Source organism: Hippopotamus amphibius, chromosome 2 (assembly GCF_030028045.1).
Source record: "Hippopotamus amphibius kiboko isolate mHipAmp2 chromosome 2, mHipAmp2.hap2, whole genome shotgun sequence".
NCBI lineage: Eukaryota > Metazoa > Chordata > Mammalia > Artiodactyla > Hippopotamidae > Hippopotamus > Hippopotamus amphibius.
Genome location: NC_080187.1, coordinates 167535577 through 167557158, shown reverse-complemented (window position 1 = coordinate 167557158; position 21582 = coordinate 167535577).

Here is a 21582-nt window from a genome sequence, read left to right as displayed (position 1 = left end):
GGAAAGCAAACAAACAAACAAATAAACATGCAAAGACTAAACAAAATGCTACTAAAAAACCAATGGGTCAATGATGAAATCAAAGAGCAAATCAAAAAATACCTCAAGAGAAATTAAAATGGAAATACAACTTTCCAAAATACATGGGATAGCGCAAAAGCAGTTCAAGAGAAGTTCACAGCAATACAGACCTTCCTCAAGAAACAAGAAAAATCTCAAATAAACAACCTAACACCTGAAAGAATTAGAAAAAGAAGAAACAAAGCCCAAAGTCAGCATAAGGAAGGAAATAATAAAGATCAGAGATAAAATAAACAAAACAGAGATCAAAAAAACCAACAGAAAATGTCAATGAATCCAAGAGCTGATTTTTTGAAAAGATAAGCAAAATTAATATACCTTTAGCCAGGCTCACCAAGAAGAAATGACAGAGTTACCCAAATAAACAAAATAATAAATAAAAGAGGAGAAATAACAATTGACAGCAAAAAAATAAAAAGTTAAGAGAATACTGTGAACAGTTATATGCCAACAAACTGAACAACCTAGAAGAAATGGACATATTTCTAGAAACATACAGCCTGTCAAGACTGAGTCAAGAAGAAACAGGCAATTTGAACAGACCAATCACTAGAAGGAAAATTGAATTTGTAATTAAAAAAAAAAAAGCCAGCAAACAAAAGTACAGGACAAGATGACTTCACTGGGGAAGTCTACCAAACACTTAGAGAAAAACTAATACCTATTCTTCTCAAACTATTCCAAAAAATTGAAGAGGAGGCAACACTCCTAAATTCATTCTACAAGGCCACCATTACCTTGATACCAAAACCAGACAAAGACACTACAAAAAAAGAAAGTTACAGGGCAATATCTTTCATGAATATTGATGTAAAAATCCTCAACAAAATATTAGCAAATCAAATCCAACAATACATAAAAAAAGATAATACACGATGATCAAGTTGGATTTATTCCAAGGCCTCAAGTATGGTTGAACATTCATAAATCAATCAATATGTTATACCATACTGCTAAAAGGATAAAAATCACATGATCATCTCAATAGATACAGAAAAAGCATTTGACAAAATTCAACATACATTCATGATTAAAAACTCTCATCAAAGCAGGTATAGAGGGAACATATCTCAACACAATAAAGGCTATTAATAAACACAGCCAACATTATACTGAATGGTGAAAAGCTGAAAGCCTTTCTGCTAAATTCTGGAACACAAGGATGCTCACTCCCACCACTTCTGCTTAACATAGTATTGCAAGTTCTAGCCACAGCAATCAGACAAGAAAAAGAAATAAAAGGCACCCAAATTGAAAGGGAAAAGGTAAAACTGTCACTATTTGCAGGTGGCATGATACTTTACATAGAGAATCCTAAAACCTCTACCCCAAAAGTATTCAAACTAATAAATGAATTCAAAAAAGTGTATGGATACAAGATTAATATACAGAAATATGTTGCATGGCTATGCACTAATGATGAAATATCAGAAATGGAAAGTAAAAAAAAAAAAAATCCCATTTAAAATCACATAAAAAATTACCTAGTAATAAATCTAACCAAGGAGGTGAAAGACCTATACTCTGAAAACTATAAAACACTGATAAAGGACACTGAAGATGATTCAAAGAAATGGAAAGATATCCTGGGCTCTTGCATCAGAAAAATTAACATTGTTAAAATGGCCATACTATCAAAAGCAATCTGCAGATTTAATGCAATCCCTATCAAACTACCCATGACATTTTTCAGAGAACTAGAACAAGTAATCCTAGAATTCATCTGGAAACACAAAAGACCCTTAATTGCATAAACAGTCTTGAAAAAAAAAGAACAAAGTTTTAGGTATAACCCTCCCAGAATCCAGACTAAACTAAAAAACTACAGTAATCAAAACAGCTGGTATTAGCACAGCTAATAGATCAATGGAACAGACACATAGATCAATGGAACAGAATAGAGAGCCCAGAAATAAACCCATACTCTTTTAGTTAACTAATCAATGACAAAGGAGGCAAGAATATACAATGGAGAAAAGACAGTCTCTTCAACAAGTGGCACTGGGAAAACTAGACAGCTGCATGTAAAACAATGAGATTAGAACATTGTTCTAACAAAAAATTAGAACAATAAAACATTGTTCTATTTCTTTACACTATATACAAAAATAAACTCAAAGTGGTTTAAAGACCTAAATGTAAGACTTGAAACCATAAAACTCCTAGAACATAGGCAGAACACTTTTTAATGTAAATTGTGGCAATATTCTCTTGGCTCAGTACCCTAAGGCAAAAGAAACAAAAGCAAAAATAAACACATGAGATCTAGTTAAACTTAAAATCTTTTTCACAGCAAAGGAAACCACTGACAAAACAAAAATACTACTTATGGAATGGGGGAAATATTTGCAAGTGGTGCAACTGACAAATAATTAATATCCAAAATATACAAACAGCTTATACAACTCAATATAAAAAAAATCAGAAAAAGGGCAGAAGATGTGAATAAACATTTCCCCAAAGAAGACACAGAGATGGCTAACAGGCACATGACAAAATGCTCAACACTACTAGTTATTAATATAGAAATGCAAATCAAAACAATAATGAAATATTACCTTATACCTACCAGAATGGCTACAAATAGCAAATGTTGGAGAGGGTGTGGAGAAAAGGGAACCCTTATACACTGTTGGTGGGAATGTAAAGTGGCACACCCACTGTGGAAAACTATGGAGGTTTCTCAAAAAATTAAAAATAGAACTACTATATATGATTCAGCATTTCCATTCCTGGGTATATATCTGGAAAAAACGAAAACACTTATTTGAAAAGATACATGCACCCCAAATTCATAACCACACTATTTATAATTGGCAAGACACGGAAGCAACCCAAGTGCCCATCAACAAACCAATGGATCAAGAAGATATGGTGTGTGTACAGACACACACACACACACACACACACACACACACACACACACACACAGGAATACTACTCAACTATAAAAAAAAAATGAAGTAGTCTGCCATTTGCAGCAATATGGATGGACCTAGAGAATATTATGCTTAGTGAAATACACAGAAAAATACAAATACTGTATATGATGTCACTTATACATGGAATTTAAAAAATAATACAAATGAATGTATATACAAAACAGAAACAGACACAGATATAGAAAACAAACTTGTGGTTACCAAAGGAGAGAGGTAGGAACAGGGAGGGCCAAATCTGTTGGAGGGCCAACAGATACAAACTATTGTATACAAAATAGATAAGCAACAAGGTTACTGTATAGCACAGGGAATTATATCCACTATGTTATAATAACCTATAATGGAGTATAATCTGCAAAAATACTGAATCACTATGCTGTATTTCTAAAACTAACATAATATTATAAATCAACCATAGTTTGATTAAAAAATAATAACAAAAATTTTAAAAAAGTTAACTGAGGTTCAGTTAAAGCAAACAGAAGTCTAAATCATCAAAAGCAGTTCTCCAGGTCTTCCCGTTCCCATCTAGGACATGAACCACTAGCCCAGAATAGATAAGATTCAGGGAGTTCTTTACAGTGAAGAAAGTGTTTAGATTATAAAACACATTCATTCTACACTCCAGAGTGTTGAAAACCCTATGTGACATTTTCCAGGAAGCCATGTCTTGGCCCTTGGGTTCTACTTAGAATAGCTAATCTTTAGTGAGGGACATTCTGCTAAGAGCATTTCAAAGATAAAAAATACATTAGTATATTTATTCAAAATTCCAGCTGAAATTAGATCAGGTCACCTGGTTCTTTTCTCTTCCCTAAAAAGTCTCCCTCTCTGTACCCATGTAGGTCAGCTGCTATAACTCCCGCCCAGGCAGTAAATGAAATTTTTATAGAAGAGTAAAGAAAGTTTTACTCCTGTACCTATGTGGATTTGATTTCAATTTCATGTCAATATACTAATTCAATATTGACCATGATCTGTCTCCTTTAGTTTAAATGCTATTTTGTCATTTTTTTCCATGAGGCAGCAGGCTCCTCTACACTAGACTTCTTTCCATAAAAATCCTATTTCTTGGGGGGGAGTTGAGGGAGGGAGGGAATATGGGGATATGTGTATAAAAACAGATGATTGAATTTGGTGTACCCCCAAAAAAAATAATTTAAAAAAATCCTATTTCTTATCGCTTTGATTTGCATCTATATTTTGGAAATCTTAATAAAGTCCTCATGTGTGGAAGAAGGATTTAAACTGACAATAAGATAGGGTATATTTAAGCATATAAAACTTCAGTAACAAATTTTTAAAGTTGAAACTCTTGTGAAATAGGTTTTATTAAGGGTAGAGAAATGCCTCCCTGGTAGCACAGTGGTTAAGAATTCGCCTGCCAATGCAGCGGACATGATGATCCCTGGTCTGGGAAGATCCCGCATGCCACAGAGCAACTAAGCTTGTGCACCACAACTACTGAGACTGCGCTCTAGAGCCCGAGAGCCACAACTAATGAGCCCACAACTACTGAAGCCCACACGTCTAGAGCCCATGCTCCACAAGAGAAGCCACCGTAATGAGAAGCCAACACATTGCAACGAAGAGTAGCCACCGCTCTCCACAACTACAGAAAGCCCTCACGCAGCAACAAAGACCAAACGCAGCCAATAAATAAAGATAAATTACTTAATTTTAAAAAAGGGTAGAAAATTCACACTAAAATGTTCTGTGAAAACATTTTCAATGCAATATAGAAAGTATGCAGCTCCTATTGTCTACATACATGGGATGCATTTAATTTAAAACTATGATGATTCTAAGAGTGCTATAAATTAGAGTTGATAAAATAGGTTAGGAATATTCATAAGCAAGGAAATAGGTATAAGATACAAGAAGTAAATGCTAAAATTAAAATTTGAAGTAGTTGTCTTACTAGTCAAAATTTACTAAGAGCATTTAATTTTTTCCTGTAATAGTTGGAATAGATGTTATTTCTCGCCTTGAAAGTTTGTTGGGTTTTTTAGTGGTTTCCCTTGCATAATTCTATACTGTGACATGATAAATAAATCTTTAGCACTGCCTACTTGATTATTTTCTACATTTCAAAAGAATTTCTTGGTTCTGTACTTTTTTTAAACAAATTTTAACTTTTTTATTGATTTTTATTGGTTCAAGTGAGTAATGATTAATAAATACAATAATTTTTTTAGATTGAACCCCATTTGGAAATACATTTGAATTCACCCTATTTTATCTAATTTGGACTCTGAGATAAAATAATACTATGCACGGAATTTCCTCAAAATAATCTAGGATAATGACATATTCCTAACAAGATCTGAGTTGACAATTACTGAAACTGTTTTAAGAGTGTTTGAAGTTCATAGCATTATTCCTCAACTTGAAAATGTTACACTTGAAAATTTTTATAACAAAAGTTTTTTAAAATTTTAAAGGGGCTATGAAATTCCTATGAGGCTAGTCTCTTGGTATTTTAGTAGCTTCTTTCTAGTCACTGTGAGAAATACTTTCACCATTTATTGCCAAGAATTTTCTTTTTCAGCCCTGATTTAACACAAGTAAAAAATATCTGGTGAGCTATTCATTTTATTATTTGCGATGATTTGGCTTTTGGTCCCATTCCTCTAAGTCTCTACTTGCTGTTTAAAAAATGAATTCCCAGAACACTTCAAGAGACAGCTTCAGATATTTCAATTTTGTTACTATTTTAGAAGAGATACTTAAAAACTTGCTCAAGATCACAAAGCAATTTGCTGTAAAAATCAGTCTAGGAAACCAAAACTTCATGGGTCCTGGAAATGAGTACTAATCACTGGAGATTTCCTTGATTGAGACTAAACTTGAAATGTTGCTTTGATTGAGACTAAATTAGATTATAGACAGACCTGTATTTTTCCATGCTCTTCTCTGAGAGTCATTAGTAGTTATGCACTAACTCAAATGAGTCACCTCCAAATTTAAATCAAAAACGCATTTGGCAATAACTACAGGTTTAATGGATCCATGCAGAAACTTTCTGGCAGTGCTCTCCATCAGTCATAGATTTTTGACTCATATCAGTCATCATGAGCAACGGCTGTTAATGTCACCAACATAGACCGTGGATGAATAATCAATGTCAAACACCCTAGCGAGGTAAGTTGCAGTAGTGAATCAGATTGATGTTGTCACATCCATGAAAATAGTGAAGGTCTTACAATTGTATTTAGAGCAGATAGGGAGAGTATTTCCCGTTCCGATAGCTATAATCCTTCTCTCATGAATAAACAATGAAATATTTTGAGTCTGTATGTTAAGCTTTGACTGAAATATATGTATTTCAGGATTAGTACCAAGGTTATTTCATTAAAATAGACTTCCCCGGGGAACAAAATGCCAATGTGCTGCCCTGAAGAAAATGTTGGGATATAAAATATGTTTATACATCCCCATTTGCCCTCAATTAGTGAACTACAGTATACAATATTTTAATTTGAAGTTTCATAAAGGCTAATAAATATCATGAAATTAATTCAGACCTGGCCCTTAAAAGGGGCAATAAAATGGTAACTGTTATTTCCAATTAAATGAAGTGTTGGTTATGATTGCCATGTAACAAATTATCACAAACTTATTAGAGGCTTGTAACAGCACCCATTTCCTAACTTACAGTGCTGTAGGGCAGAAGTCCAGCACCGCCTGGCTAGGTTTTCTCCTCAGAGTATCACAAGATTAAAATCCAGCTATAAGCCAAGCTGAGCTCTCATGTGAGAGATGTGGAGGAAAAGCCAGCTCGTTCTTGAGGTAGGTAAAATTCACCCTCTTGCAATGGTAGGCCTGAAGTCCTATTTCCTTGTTTGCTGTTCTCCAGAACCACTCTTAGCTGCTAGAGGCTGCCCACATTCCCTGCCATGCAGTCTTATTCAATTCAGCAACAGCAAGTCAAACCTTCCTTGTGCTTTGTATATCAGACATCATCTTCTGTGGCCAGCCAGAGAAACATCTCTGCTTTAAAGGTCTCATCTGATTAAAGCTGGCCCACCTGGATTATCTCTCGATTTCAGGGTCAGCTGATTTGGGACCTTAACTGCATCTGCAAAATTCCTTCACCGCAACACCTGAATTACTGTTTGATTGAATAACTGGGATAAGGTGTGTGTTTACCAGGGGCCAGCTCTCAAGGGGCCATCTTAGAATTCTGCCTATCACAAATGGTATTATATAAAATGAAATTGTACTATATCTTCTATATCCAAGTGTTTATTCTAAATTAGTCAAATAACAATCTTTTAATTCCCTATATACCATGCATCTTAGTCCATTTGGACTGCTGTTACAGAATATCATAGACTGTGCAGCTTATAAACAACAGAAATTTATTTATCACAGTTCTGGAGGCTGGGAAGTCCAAAATCAAGATAGATTCAGTGTCTGGTAAGAGCCCACTTCCTGGTTCATAGATGGCCATCTTCTTGCTGTGTCCTCATATAGTGGAAGGAGCGAAAAGGAGCTCCGTGGGATCTTTTTTGTAAAGGCACTAATCCTAGTCATGAGGGCTCCACCCTCATGACCTAATCAATTCCCAAAGGCCCAAACTCAAATATCACATTGGGTGTTAGAATTTAACATATGAATTTGGAGGGGACACAAATGTTCAGTCTATAGTACCTTGTTAATATATATATACCTTACAAGTCTGGGGCATCAGAATTTTGATTTGTTTTGGTTTTATTTATTCTGGCTGTTTTTAAAATTGTTTATTTTCAGTTGATCATATATAATAGTTTTTACCTCTGTAATACAGACCCAAGTTTAGCAATGCATTATTTTATCCATCTACTGATACATCGAGGCTAAAGCATGTACTCTTATTTGCCAGCCCAATGGCCTCCTAATCAATTTTGCAGATTGTCAGGATGACTGCTTATGACAAATAGTGCTTGTATATAGATGCAGAACAGAACAAATATAATTTAACTACTATATTAGTACACTGAGTACTATCTGTAGCTAAAAGCAATACTAATGGCTCTCCATATTTCCATCATGTTAACCTTTTGGTTTTTGTAGGCATTTATAGTTTACTACTGAAATGGAATAAATGGTCTATCAAAGCACATTTTTCTCATTAATTAATTCTGGTAAGGGCTGATTCTTTTCCTGAAAAAACATCAGGTAAGCTCAGCGTCTATCATGATTCAAACATCCTTTGACTCATAAAAGTGGCTTGAAAAGTAATATTTTAGAACCATCATTTTCATTGCATTCATATTAATTATTGGCAGGTGTGGTCTTCATGTAGTAATCCCTGAGATGAAATAGTATATTGTCATAAAAATCATTGCTCATAAGAAATATATAATTTTCAGATCACAACTTTTTAACCAGTTTCTTAGGAACTAAGTCTTCCGAGAAACAAAAGTAAGAAAACAATATTGCTATTTCACAATGCTGTGTATATTAGCATTTGGTTACCATCAGTGGTAGGCAGAATTCAGAGGAGCTGGGCCAGAAAAAAAAAAAGTAAACTGTGATTTTCACACAAAGAACTAAAATCAAATATAATGTTGATTAGTTGAACGAGTTTGGAATTCAAGGTCTTAAGCCAAGATGGAGAGAACACCCAGATGCCATATCAATGAGTAAGAATTTGTGTCCAAAGATAAAGACTGGGCAAATACCAAGTCAGAAATAGAGTTTGCATGCCAGTAAGGCTTTAGAATCAAAGGATCTTGACGGCATATAAAAAGAATAATATTACAAAAACATGAATCAAATTATTGTTAAACCCTTCAATGTCTCTCCATTGTACTTAGTATTCTAAATCCAAATTTCTTACTGTATCCATCAGAATTTGGGTAGAAGAACAGAAGCCACTCTATGGAATACCTTCTGTAATGGTTTAATTTAGGAATTAGGGACTTTGCGCAACCATTTTAAGAGCTAAAGCAGCCATCAGTTCAAGAGAGCTGCCATCAAACGATGGAGGGCTGACTCCAAAGCATGGCACACTGATGTTCTAAAGAATCTTTGTTCATTGCTATGAACAAAATACACTTGCTATTTTAATACTGACCTTGCATCCTGAGAACTTGCTAAACATGTTATTTCTAGTAGTTACTTTGGGGATTTTCTATCTATAGGATCATATCACTAAGAACAGTTTTATTCTTTCTTTTCTAGTATACATGCCTTTAGCCACCCCTTTCCCAATGGTTTTTTGGCTTATGAGTCAGCCAACACTTCCTATAAAGGGTCAGGTAGTGAATACTTTAGGTGGTACTGTAGCAAACATTTTCGGTTTCCCTTACCTGAGCTGCCTCTGGCTGTGTTTGAAAATCAGCTCTTTCCACCCTCCCCTGCCTCAGCCAGAAGCGTTGCCCATCGCCCTCGTTGCCCCTGCTTGTGCCTCCGGGGTCACTGATGCCTTGCTGCTACCAGTGTCACCGATGTTGCTGGCATCACCACCTGGGTCACTGGAATGGTGGGTGCCTCCACTGTGTCTGGGGGTTCCTGGGCCATGGGCACCACTACCACAGGTGAAGGGGAGGGGAGAAGCCAGGGTCGCAGCCTCTGCCATGTCTGGGATTGTTGAGTTCGTGGGCACCACTTCTGTAGGCAGGGGGACCAGAGTCACAGGTGCCTCTGTGACTAGAGGGACCAGGGTCGAAGACCCAGTGCCACTGCTGCCAGTTCCCTGTGGCCACAGGCACCACTGAAGCCAGGAGGCCAGAGTTATGTGCACCACCTCCTCTGCCGCTCCCCAGGTTCTCTGGGGCTGTGGTCTCAGGCTCCATGGCTAGGAGGACGGGATCCTGTGCACAGCCTCCACTGTTTCCCCAGTTCCTCCTTCTCTACATTTTCCAGGCCCCGCACCTTCACATATGCAGGTGTGTGGAACTCTGGCATCCTGGTGTGTTGGGCAGAGGAACTCAACTTCGTTGAGTTATGGATGTTCTACTGGTTGTAGACTGAAGGGAAGGGACAAAGGGAGTGTCTCATACCACCATGACATCACTCTCCTGAGTCTACAGCACGTCTCTCATAGACAGCATATAGTTGGGTCTTGATTTATTTATCTAACCTGATCATCTCTGCCTCTTGATATGAGTCTCAGCCTATTCACATTTAATGTCATTATTGATAAGATTGGTTTACACCTTTGTTCGTTTTTTTGTCATGCCTCTGTTTCCCTGTCCCTCCTTTACTGTTTTCTTTTGTGTTACGTAGAATTTTTAGTTTAATATTTTAAAGCATGTTGATATATTACTACATTTATTTCAATTATTTTCTTAGTGACGTGTGTATGGATTATTTATCACAATTTGCTTCAGATTAGTAGTAACTTAGTTCCTGTAAAATATAGAAAATTTGCTCCAGTATAGCTCTATTTGCTCTTCCCTCCACTGTGCTGCAGTTGTCATATATATTACATTTATATATATATTTTTAAACAATCACACTTTGCTTTATAAAATCTTACATTATATATAAAATTAAGAAAAATGAAATAGAAAAAAATATATTTATAGTCTTTTATATTTACCATCTCCTGTAATTTTAATTTCTTCTTGTAGATTTGAGTTTCCTCACAGTCATTTTCTTTCAGTCCAAATAACTAAACGTTTTTAGTATTTATTTGTTATAAGGAAACTCTACTTATACAAATTTATTCAGTCTTCATTTACCTAGGGATGTACTTATTTGCCCTCGTTTTTGAAAGATAATTTTGCTGGCTATAGAATTCCTGAGTGGCAAGGGCTCTGTTTTGTTTTGCGTTCACACTCTGAACATGCAGTGCCACTGCCCTCCGGCTTCTATTGCTCATGATGAGAAATCAGCCATTCCGTTAACTGTTATTCCTCTATTTTTTTTCCCTTGATATGTTCAAGATTTTCTCTTGGTCTTTCAAAAGTTTTATTTTGAAACATGTACTACTTTGTGTTTATCCTACTTCATGATTACTGAGCTACTTAGAACTCTATGTTAATATTTTTCAACAAATTTTAGAAGTTTTTAGCCATCATTTCTAATATTTTTCTGTTCTTTTTCTTCTCTTCTGTATTTTCATTGCACAAATGCTCTTATTCTTAATGATGTCCCATAGCTCTCTTAGACTCTGTGCATTTTTCTTGAATATTTTTTCTTTCTATTCCTTAGACAGGATTTCTTTTAATCTATCCTCAAGTTCATTGAGTCTTCCACCATCTCAAATCTGTTGTTGACCCCCTCTAAGTAAATTTCTCATTTTACATGGCTTCCCAGACCACCTACGATATGTGAAAAGTTTATATTCTGTTCAGTCTCTTATCAACATTTATGCAGACTTCCAGTTAGCCAGAGATATAAGGAAAGTTATCAAGCCCTCCTATGACTACCATGTTTCCTGGTTGTTCCTGTTAAAATTCTGTCTAGGTCACTGTTTGCTGCTTGCTGCAGCCAGAATGGCAACCTCAGGCTAGCTGAGGTGCTGGCCCTCCCTGGTGGCTTGCCATCAAGTTCACTACCCTTACTGACAACACTGCTGAGTACAGGTTTTTCCACCTTTCACTCCAAATCCAAAAAGACCCTTGCAAAAGTAAAGATTCCGGTTTTCCTAACCTGCCCCACCCTGGTACAATAACTGCATTATCCAAACTGGGAAGCAAGGGAATAGCCCTAGGCAAGAATGTCACTACTTTCCACTGACCTCTCCTGAAGTTCAATAATTTTTCATGAATTAACACTTCTCACTTCTTGCATGCCTTTAGTAGATTTCCAGAGCTCTGAAAGGGTTTTTTTGACAAAATGTCTAGTTTGCTTCTAGTTGCTTCTTGAGGAAAGAATTTGCTGACTTCCTCATGCTGCCATATCAAAAGTTCAACCTCAAGCATGACTTTTTGATCTAAGGTCAAGGGCTATCTTTTCTCCATATTATTTTTAAGCAATGTACTGCCATGTTTATGGTTTGTCTTCATTAAATGAGATTCTGAGAGGAAGCAATTTTCAGTTTCATTACCCAGTTGAATGAGAACAACTCAGTGGCAAAAACAAGTATCAATTAACCAAATGAAAAGTTCAAGCTGTGAATTTATCGTCAAGGCAAACTGCAATGATTTGAAGGACAGCAGTGAGGGGCAAAGTATATAAGAAAGACAAAATAAACACTCTGGAAGTTGAACCTGCCTATATTGTACATTATAAATTATAGACGGATGGATTTTATAAACAATACACATGATATATATGTTCATTTATAATATACAAGCATATAATTTATTTAGACTATAGCTTGGACTTAATGTAGGTCATTGAATTGGAATAAATTAATCTTAAACAGTTATGGTAATTTTATTTATAAAATAGTTATCAAGTTGAATTCTATTACTTGAGAGTATAACATGTTTAAGAACAGTTTTCTTAAACATATCTGCCATCTATTTACCATAATAGAAATGCTGCCTGGTAAAAAGTAGACAAACTTATATGGTTGCCAAGAAAATTAAAGATATACAGTAACTCAATTTTAAAAATTGAAAACAGTTAAAAGTTGGGGGAATAGAGCAATTTTTAAAGTGTATTACTGCCAACTATCACAAAATATGTGGGAAATCATGGGAACTCTCTATATGCTAATGGGAGAATAAATTCCTATAGCCACTTTGGAGAACAATTCAGTATTATCTAATGAAGTTTTTAAAAGCGCAATCATACAACCCAGTAATTCCACTTCTTCCAGTGAGACATATCCAAGGAAAGGTCAATTAAAATGTAAGCATAGATCGAAATGTATGAAAACAGATTTTAAACATATCAATAAGTTTAAAAAAGCAAGTTAGAAAGATATTTAGTATGTTACAATCTATATAATTTTTAAAGGTATTTATGCATAAACATAAGAAGTTAAGATTTAATATGAAAAAAGCGGGGAGGGTTGGGGGAGAATGAATTGGGAAATTGGGTTTGCCATACATACATTACTAATAAGCAAAAAAACACCAAATTGTACACTCAAAAAAAAAAAAGATTTAATATGAGAAAGTGAAAGAACATATTCCAAATTCATAATAGAGGTTGATTCTGGAGAGGACGTAAGGAGAATATAGTACTGGGAAGGAGTGGAAAGGTGACTTCACATCTCTCAGCAAAGATTATGAATTTGGAAAAGAAATGGAAATATTAATCTTGTTAATCCTTACTGATGATACATGGGTGTGGGTTATATTTTTCCCTGTATATTCCTAGTTTTTAAAATATGTAACTTTTAAAAAGTATGGTAAAGTAATATCAAAAAACAAATGGGGTTATAAAACATAACTGTTTAGCGTACCCACACAAATTACCAGCTAAAAATGCCAATAATACATTTCCAAAGTACTGCCTTAAGGAATACGGGTGAGTGAATGAATATTTATTAAATTCATCTATACCAACTCTTCTATAGCACCTATATTAATACATTATTTACATTTAGCCTGTAATTATTTGGGGTACTCTATATGATACAAAAGCATTTTCACAGAGCCAATTAAAACAAAACCTGACATATGATTTTATCTTTTAAAAATATAAGCCTTCACAAGAGTCTAGATGAGTTACAGATTTCTCTTATTCCTCTAATATTTCAAAATGAAGTATTGCACTAGAGCTAGCATCCTTTCTGGCTGACAATTTGCCTCTAGAGCTCACACCTCATGAAAGCCTAACATCTTACCCTATCTAATTCCTATTCCATAGCAGTATCATAAAACAGAAAACAAAATTTTTTGTCCAAAGAATTGGAAGAGCAATTTAAACATTTTCAACAGATTAAATAATAGCTGTTGGGCTGTGAGGCATGATTTTTTTAACCTGATCTAGGAGTAAGAAGACCTATGTCATAGCTCTGGATTTCTATTTTAGGAACCTGAGCATATTAGGGACTTATGAGTAGCAGGAGGATAGAGGGATGTACATGTAACTTTAATTTCCTTCTGTATATAAAATATGCATCAAGTGACTGGCCAAGTCACTTACCACAGCTGTGCCTCAATTTCCTTGTCTTTATAATACTAACTAACCTACCCAGAAGGATTAGTGTAAAATTAAAAGAGAAATACAAATAACGTGCTTGGAGCAGTGTTTGGCCGGTTACCAGGACTCGGGAAGTGCTGGCTGTGATCATCCCCAGCATCACTGCTTCATCATTATCAGTCAGAGTCTTAACAACCCAAAAAACCGAGTTTCACAAAAATTATCTGAAACATGTTCTTATTTATTGCATCTTTCAGCAAATTCACCTAAGTACTTTAAACTTTATGTTTTTATGTTAATCAATAATGCACATCCAACAAATAAAATAATTAAGATAGCAATTATAATTAAACCACCTCCATTCCTCCGTGGAAAAAATAAGCAGGCCATAAATATCGAGATGCACTGAGTATGCAATTATCGTGTTTTACTGCTATGTTTCTAACAGAGGAAAGTATCTAAAGTTATAAGTAAACACACAATGAAATATAAGACATCCTCACTTAAGTAGTTAGGTTTGTGTTCCTTAACCACTTACCCCACTTTCATTACAACACACTTCATTTAACTTCCTAGATAAAAACAAATTCCTTTCCCCAATTCACAAAGAATTCTTCTCCTCTCAAATAACAGCTACATGAAGGGATGATATTCCTAAAAGAATATTCAACCTGATCAAGTACAAGAGCCAGAATCTTTCAACACAATTAACAAAGGACTATAATCTATCGCCATAGGGTACAGTGTATGCTGATTAAAATCTGTAACAACAATTTTGTTTCATGTAGGCTCATTTATTTGGGTGACAGAGGCACTTACTACACACTGTTTATTTACGTGCTCACTCACATTTCAGTGCCCTCGCACAGTTCAGCGGTGCCACTGCACTAGTTCTGGCCAACAGACTATGCATAGAAATAATGTGTGTTCATCCTAGACAGAAGCATTTCAAAGCCAGTATATAAACCTTCTGTTCTCCCTTCACCTGCTGCGGCAACAGTGGAACCTACGTATAGAGATGGCAAGACCACAAGATTTAAGCAGCCTAGATTTCTAAGTCTACCCTTAGAAGGGAGCCATCCCATATAATTGCAGGCTTTATGTGAAAGAGAAATCAACTTTTATGTGAGCCACAAAGATTTCAGTTTTGTTTTTTCAGCAGAGCATAGTCTCAAGGTATAGAGATAAACTCAAGACAGCACAAAAAGAGACATAGTAAAGACATGTACAGATTGAAATTACAAATGGACAGTGGTCACTCATAGAAACAAGGTATCAACGTAATTTCAGAAATGGTCTAGAAGGGCTCTTTAGGGGGGACAATAATGAACAGAAAGGTTGGGAGTCACTGGTTTACACTAGAGGTTCTCTATTGGGGTCAGTACCACTGCCTTGAGGTGTATTTGAAAACATATGGGAGGGGTTTTGGTGTCACACTGACTGGGCATGTCCCTGGTGTTTAAATAACAGTCTAACACTGCTAAACATCTTGCAATGCGTGGGATATCCTCGACATGAGAAAAGGCAAGAGCTGTCTGAGAAAATTCAAGAAAAGAATGCTGTGAATCAGACGTTATTCCTTTCTTCCTTCTTTGCCCTCATACATGAGTTTATATATTTTGCGACAGACAATGCAACTCAGAAAGAGCTACTGCACATCAAAGCAAGGAAGCCTAATGTAGAGGGTGTCCTCGGTTACATTCACAATGTATGGAAAGGCGCTGCAATGGAACATTCAAGTTATGTTCCTGGTGACTCCTGAGTTTTATCCAGTTCAAGAAACATTTATTATTTACCATGTAGCATACACTAAAGCAGCTTTGTATAACAGCAACGCGGGCATAAGTAGTTGTGCAGATACAAATTTTGGCATAAGTAGTTGTGCAGATACAAATTTTGGTTTCTATCCATGCCTCAACACATTCACTGAATGAGCTCTGCTAATAATAATAACATCAACAATAACAATATATGTCGAGGGGTTACTATTTGCCAGACACTGTGCTAAGGGTTATATCATTTCATCCTCATAACTAATGAGATAGATACTGTGATTATGATGTCCCCCTCTTTTTTTTTTTAATGTAGACCAATTTTAGAGTCTTTATTGAATTTGTTACAATATTGCTTGTGTTTTATTATATTTTGGTTTTTTTGCCAAGAGGCATGTGGGACCTTAGCTTCCTGACCAGGGATTGAAGCCGCACCCCATGTGTTGGAAGGGGGAGTCTTAACCACTAGACAGCTAGGGAAGTCCCTATGATTCCCCCTTACAACCAAGGGTTATAATTAACTTTTTTCCACTCCAGGTCTAAAGCACATAGATCCCCCTTGTACAAATGAGGAAACTGCAGCCTAAAGAGGTGAACTAATTTTCCCACTGTGACTCAGTATATAACAGCTGGGATGAGAATCCAGGCAGTCTGAATCTACAGGCAAGATCTTAATTGTCCCTTTATATTCTCTCCCAATTCATTTACAATTTCTGATACTGTTTCTTCATCTAAAAAATGGGGATAGAAAAACTCCTTCCCTGCTATCATAAGAATTAAAAATGATTCTGTTGTTTTAATGACAGAAATAAGGTAGAGAAATCATCTTACATAGTATACAGTCACTAAATTATCTCCATTATAATCCAATATTATTCTATTTTTTACTGATTTCCCCCATCCTTGAAATTTCATATATTTGATGCTTTAAACTATACAACTTAAAATTCACTCAGGCCCTGTCTTGTCCTACTGGCTAATTGTTTCCTACACATTACCGCCTTCTTTTCCTACATAGTTAATTAAGACATTTATGGATGAAAACAGTAACTCATATAGTACACATCCCACTTAATTTAGCAACTCTCAGATGAACTTACCTTCAATTCGTTTCTCTGTTGCCTTCTGACTGGTTGGTGATGTCACTCTGCGTTCTTCTTGATTTGCTGAGTCACGTTTCTTCCACTGGACCAACCAGCTATCACGCTCAATCTTTCCATGTTAATGGCTGCCTTAAGGTCTAAAGCTGTGGAACAGGAAGGACTAGCAAACCCACTGGTGAGCATGACTCCTGACCTCAATCTGCCCCTCCTCTGCATAGCTTTTGGGCCAGCGCCCACTCCCCCTCACCACTTTTCAGAGAGGGACGAGTCTGGAACTGCAACCTCCGCCACCCAAGCGTTTCCATCCCAGGAGTCCCCTGTCAGCCCTGGTCAATCTCACGAAATCCTGCGAGATCAGGCTTCCTCTGGGAAGAGACGTCGCAGCTGCATCGCCTCAGGCCTGATGGCAACATGCTGCGCTGCCCCTGGCCCTCCGTCAGGACCCACACGTCCCACCCCACGCACACCTGAATCACGTAGCACACCCTGCGGGCTCCACCTGTGCCTGCTGGCTTCCCTGGGAAACCTCACACTCCACCAACCGGCCCAGGCCTCCGCCAGGCCAGCGGGTGTCCCCCGTGGTGTTCCAAACCAAACAAAAAATCCATACGCAAAACCGTTCTGGTAATAAGGGTACGTTTGATTTCTATTTGCCTAACTCCTATTTGTCTCGGTTCTAAACTCTAGATGATTAAAAAGGAAGGTTAAGTATTAAATCTCTATAACCATTTCCCAAAAAATCGCATCTAACTAGAATACTTTTTGTTTCCACACTTGTGGCTTAAAATATCTATTTTAAATGCTTGTATTTCTACTTTAATAGCTGCCATAAAGTACATGTAATTGAGTCTTTCTTTTGGTTATTTAGAAATCTGGTTTATCACTGGACTAAGAAATAACTTAAGTAAAAGCAGCTGCTACAGTTCCTGATACACAATTGCTGTTTTGTTTGTTTGTTTGTTTTCTTTTTTGGCCCTGCCGTGTGGCTTGTGGGATCTTAGTTCCCACCTGAGCATGAAAGCACAGACTCCTAACCATTAAACGGACAGGGAATTCCCCCAATTGGTGTTTAATGAACCTAATGTGCTGGTGTCACCTGACTGGGAAAGACTGGCTTAGCAACTGCTTATATACTCTGCCATCTAAAATTTAAATTAAATCTATACTAACTCTATATCTTGTCATCGTAAGTTGTATTTCTAAGTCTACTCATTAAAATGAACAGAGTTTTCACTCAATATTAAAAAATGTTATTAAGTTCCAAAGGTTCTTAAGCTTGTGGCTCTGAAATTTTGCCATAGGAAACAAACATTTATTAGAATGTCATTATTCTAGTAGAAAATATTTATTATGTGGGGTGTTTGGTAGAAAAAAAAATTTCAAAATCAGTTATTTTCCTTCACAATTGTTTCAAGGTCCATACCGGAAGATTTGAAGTGCTGTAAGTGACCTATTTCCATAACCTAGCAGCCAGTGCCATGTAGTTTATGTTCATAGACATGTAGACACAGTATTGTGAACAAGTTGTGTTCTTTGAATACTCTGGGTTGGTCACATCAAGATTATTCTGGCACATTGCTAAAAAAAAAGAAGAGACAGGAAGAAGTTGACAATTTGGAAAGAAAAATATTCATCCCAAGATATTGGCCATTCACTTCACATAAATCCTGTTTCCCTGCAAAAATGTGTGTACAATATCTCAGATGTATAATGAAGATATCCACTCTTCTAAATATTAGACTTTCCTCTTAGATCCCCAGATGGAAATTTAAATATTCCAAACTTGAATTCAGGAAATACCCTTGCCCACATATCCCTCTTTCATACTTACATATGAATTGAGAATTAGTAGCATTAAAATATGATTCAGAGGTCACCTGGGAAAAATAAATGGAAGAAAACAAATTAATAGATTATATAACTATGAGTTTTTATTATTCATTGTTTTTCTTACCAAGTTAAAAAAGGATCTGTAGGTGTTTTAATGTTTCCTGTGGGGCACTTAAACACTAAAATTAAAAACAAGTATGTGGTAGGGTCAGCAATTAATTATTCTATCCTAAAATAGCTATTTAACAATTGTCCTTTATAGCAATTTTCTAAGTCCTAATGATCAATTGTTTCAAAATGCAATAAATGTGTAAGAGGAAGTAAAGCTTTCCTGTAGAGTTCCAGGTGGGTATGTGTTGTGATCTTTCTGTTACTTTCCACTTTTACTTAGATCAAAATTTTCCAAAGAGAATCACACTGATTTTGTTTTTTAAAGTTTACAAGTTTAATATGTTTTGATAAGAGGAAAGAGAGAGAAGATTATATCCCAAAGATATACCATTTTCACTTACTAAGAGGCTTTCTATTATGATAAAAGTGGTACTCTGTAACTTTGCAAATAGGTTATAAGCCAATCAAATGACAAAGAATGTGTTTTTTCACCAGTTTTGGTCATTATACATGATGATGTTAAGCATTTTAATAACATGATATCATGGATATTTTGAGAATTCCAATTTCAGGTCTTCAGGAAAAAGGTATTTCTTAAATGATTTTAAAAAACTCTTCTGCTGAGACGAAGTGAGAGAGTAGCATAGACATATATATACTACCAACTGTAAAATAGATAGCCAGTGGGAAGTTGCTGTATAACAAAGGGAGTTCAACTCGAGGATGGATGATGCCTTAGAGGACTGGGACGGGGAGGGTGGGGGGGTAGTCGAGGGAGGGAGGGAATACGGGGATATGTGTATAAAAACAGATGATTGAACTTGGTGTACCCCCCAAAAAATAATAAATAAATAAATAAAACAAAACAAAACAAAATCTTCTGAAGTTTTTGTTCCTACTAGTCCCTTTTCAAAAGTATACACATCAAAAGAGTTTTGGCTCCAATAGACACCAAAGTTTTCTGCCAAGATCAATTCTATAATCTGCAAGTAACAATTTTCTCCTTACACAAAGAAGGCAGCGCAAAATCACAATTTATCTAATTAACATCCTACTCCAGTTGGCTCTCAATACTGCTGTTATTAATTAACACTCTGCTACCAATCACCAACTCCTACACCTCTGCAGGCTCTATTTATGCCAAGCCAGGTCCTAATCCTACTACTCTTTTGAGGACCCTGCTCTACTGTGGCTGCCCGACAGCCACCACCACTTCTAACACTGAGTGTTAACTACTAGAGTCACAATTTCTTCCATCTCCCAAAGAGAAGACATTTCTTCTTAAGTAGAATAGTTATTTCAATACATTAAGAGATATTGCAACCTTTTTATTTGGCACCCAAGATAATAGCATTATCCTTTCAATTATATTCCCCTCGGCTAATGGTTTCATCATATTCACCAGGTACTAGACAAGAAACAAATTGTGCACCACTACTCCATCAAGTGCTCTGCTTTTCTCAACAATACCAATACCCGGAAGAAATCTTATGACTTCCAAGAGCTCTCTTGTTAAATGAAGATGGAACAAGTCATGACCCAGCAATCCCACTACTGGGCATATACTCTGAGAAAACCATTATTCAAAAAGATACATGTACTGCAATGTTCATTGCAGCACTATTTACAATAGCCAGGACATGGAAGCAACCTGAATGCCCATCAACAGTTGAATGGATAAAAAAGATGTGGCACATATATACAATGGAATATTCCTCAGCAATAAAAAGGAATGAAACTGAGTTATTTGGAGTAAGGTGGATGGACCTAGAGTCTGTCATACAGAGTGAAGTAAGCCAGAAAGAGAAAAACAAATACCATATGCTAACACATATATATGGAAGCTAAAAAAATGGTACTGATGAACCCAGTGGCAGGGCAAGAATAAAGATGCAGATGTAGAGAATGGACCTGAGGACACGGGAGGGAAGGGGAAGCTGGGACAAAGTGAGAGAGTAGCATTAACGTGTATACACTACCAAATGTAAAATAGATAGCTAGTGGAAAGCTGCTGCATAACACAGGGAGATCAACTCAATGATTGGTGATTACCTAGAGGGGTGGGATAGGGAGGGTGGGAAGGAGGCTCCAGTGGGAGGGGATATGGGAATATATGTATAAATACAGCTGATTCACTTTGTTGCACAGCGGAAACTGGCACAACAGTGTAAAGCAATTATACTCCAATAAAGAGCTGGAAAAAAAAAAAAGAAGGAAAAAGTCTTCATCTTAATTTATTTCCTTCACATTCCAGCAACTAGGTCCAAATCAAACTTTCTCCAAAATAAACCATCTGATTACTTTCTTCCAGAGATTAGAACTCCATGCAATCAGTTGGCCTGCCACAGTTATAAACAAGTCATTACTATACTTTCATTACCTACTCAATAAAATTTCAAATTTAAGATATTTATGAATTACCCAAAATTTGGTCTACTTACCAATGTCATTATAGTTTTCCAAACATGGAAGCTTTGAATAGCTATTTTGGGCTCACTATTGTGTACCCTGTGGTTTTTTATGAGAATAGTGCATTTCAAAAAATGTGTATTAAGCGTGTAGTAAATACTAAATACAATTGTCATTATCGCTAGCTGTTATTATCCTAACTCTTTCTCCCACTTGTAGTGGATTTCACATATTGTAATTTATATGTAAATAAATGTCTGATTCCCCAATTTATTCGTGTTTGAAAAAGCAAAAGATTTACCTTCATTAATTTAATGTTAGGCTTTATTTTAAATATGAAACCTTTAAATGTGC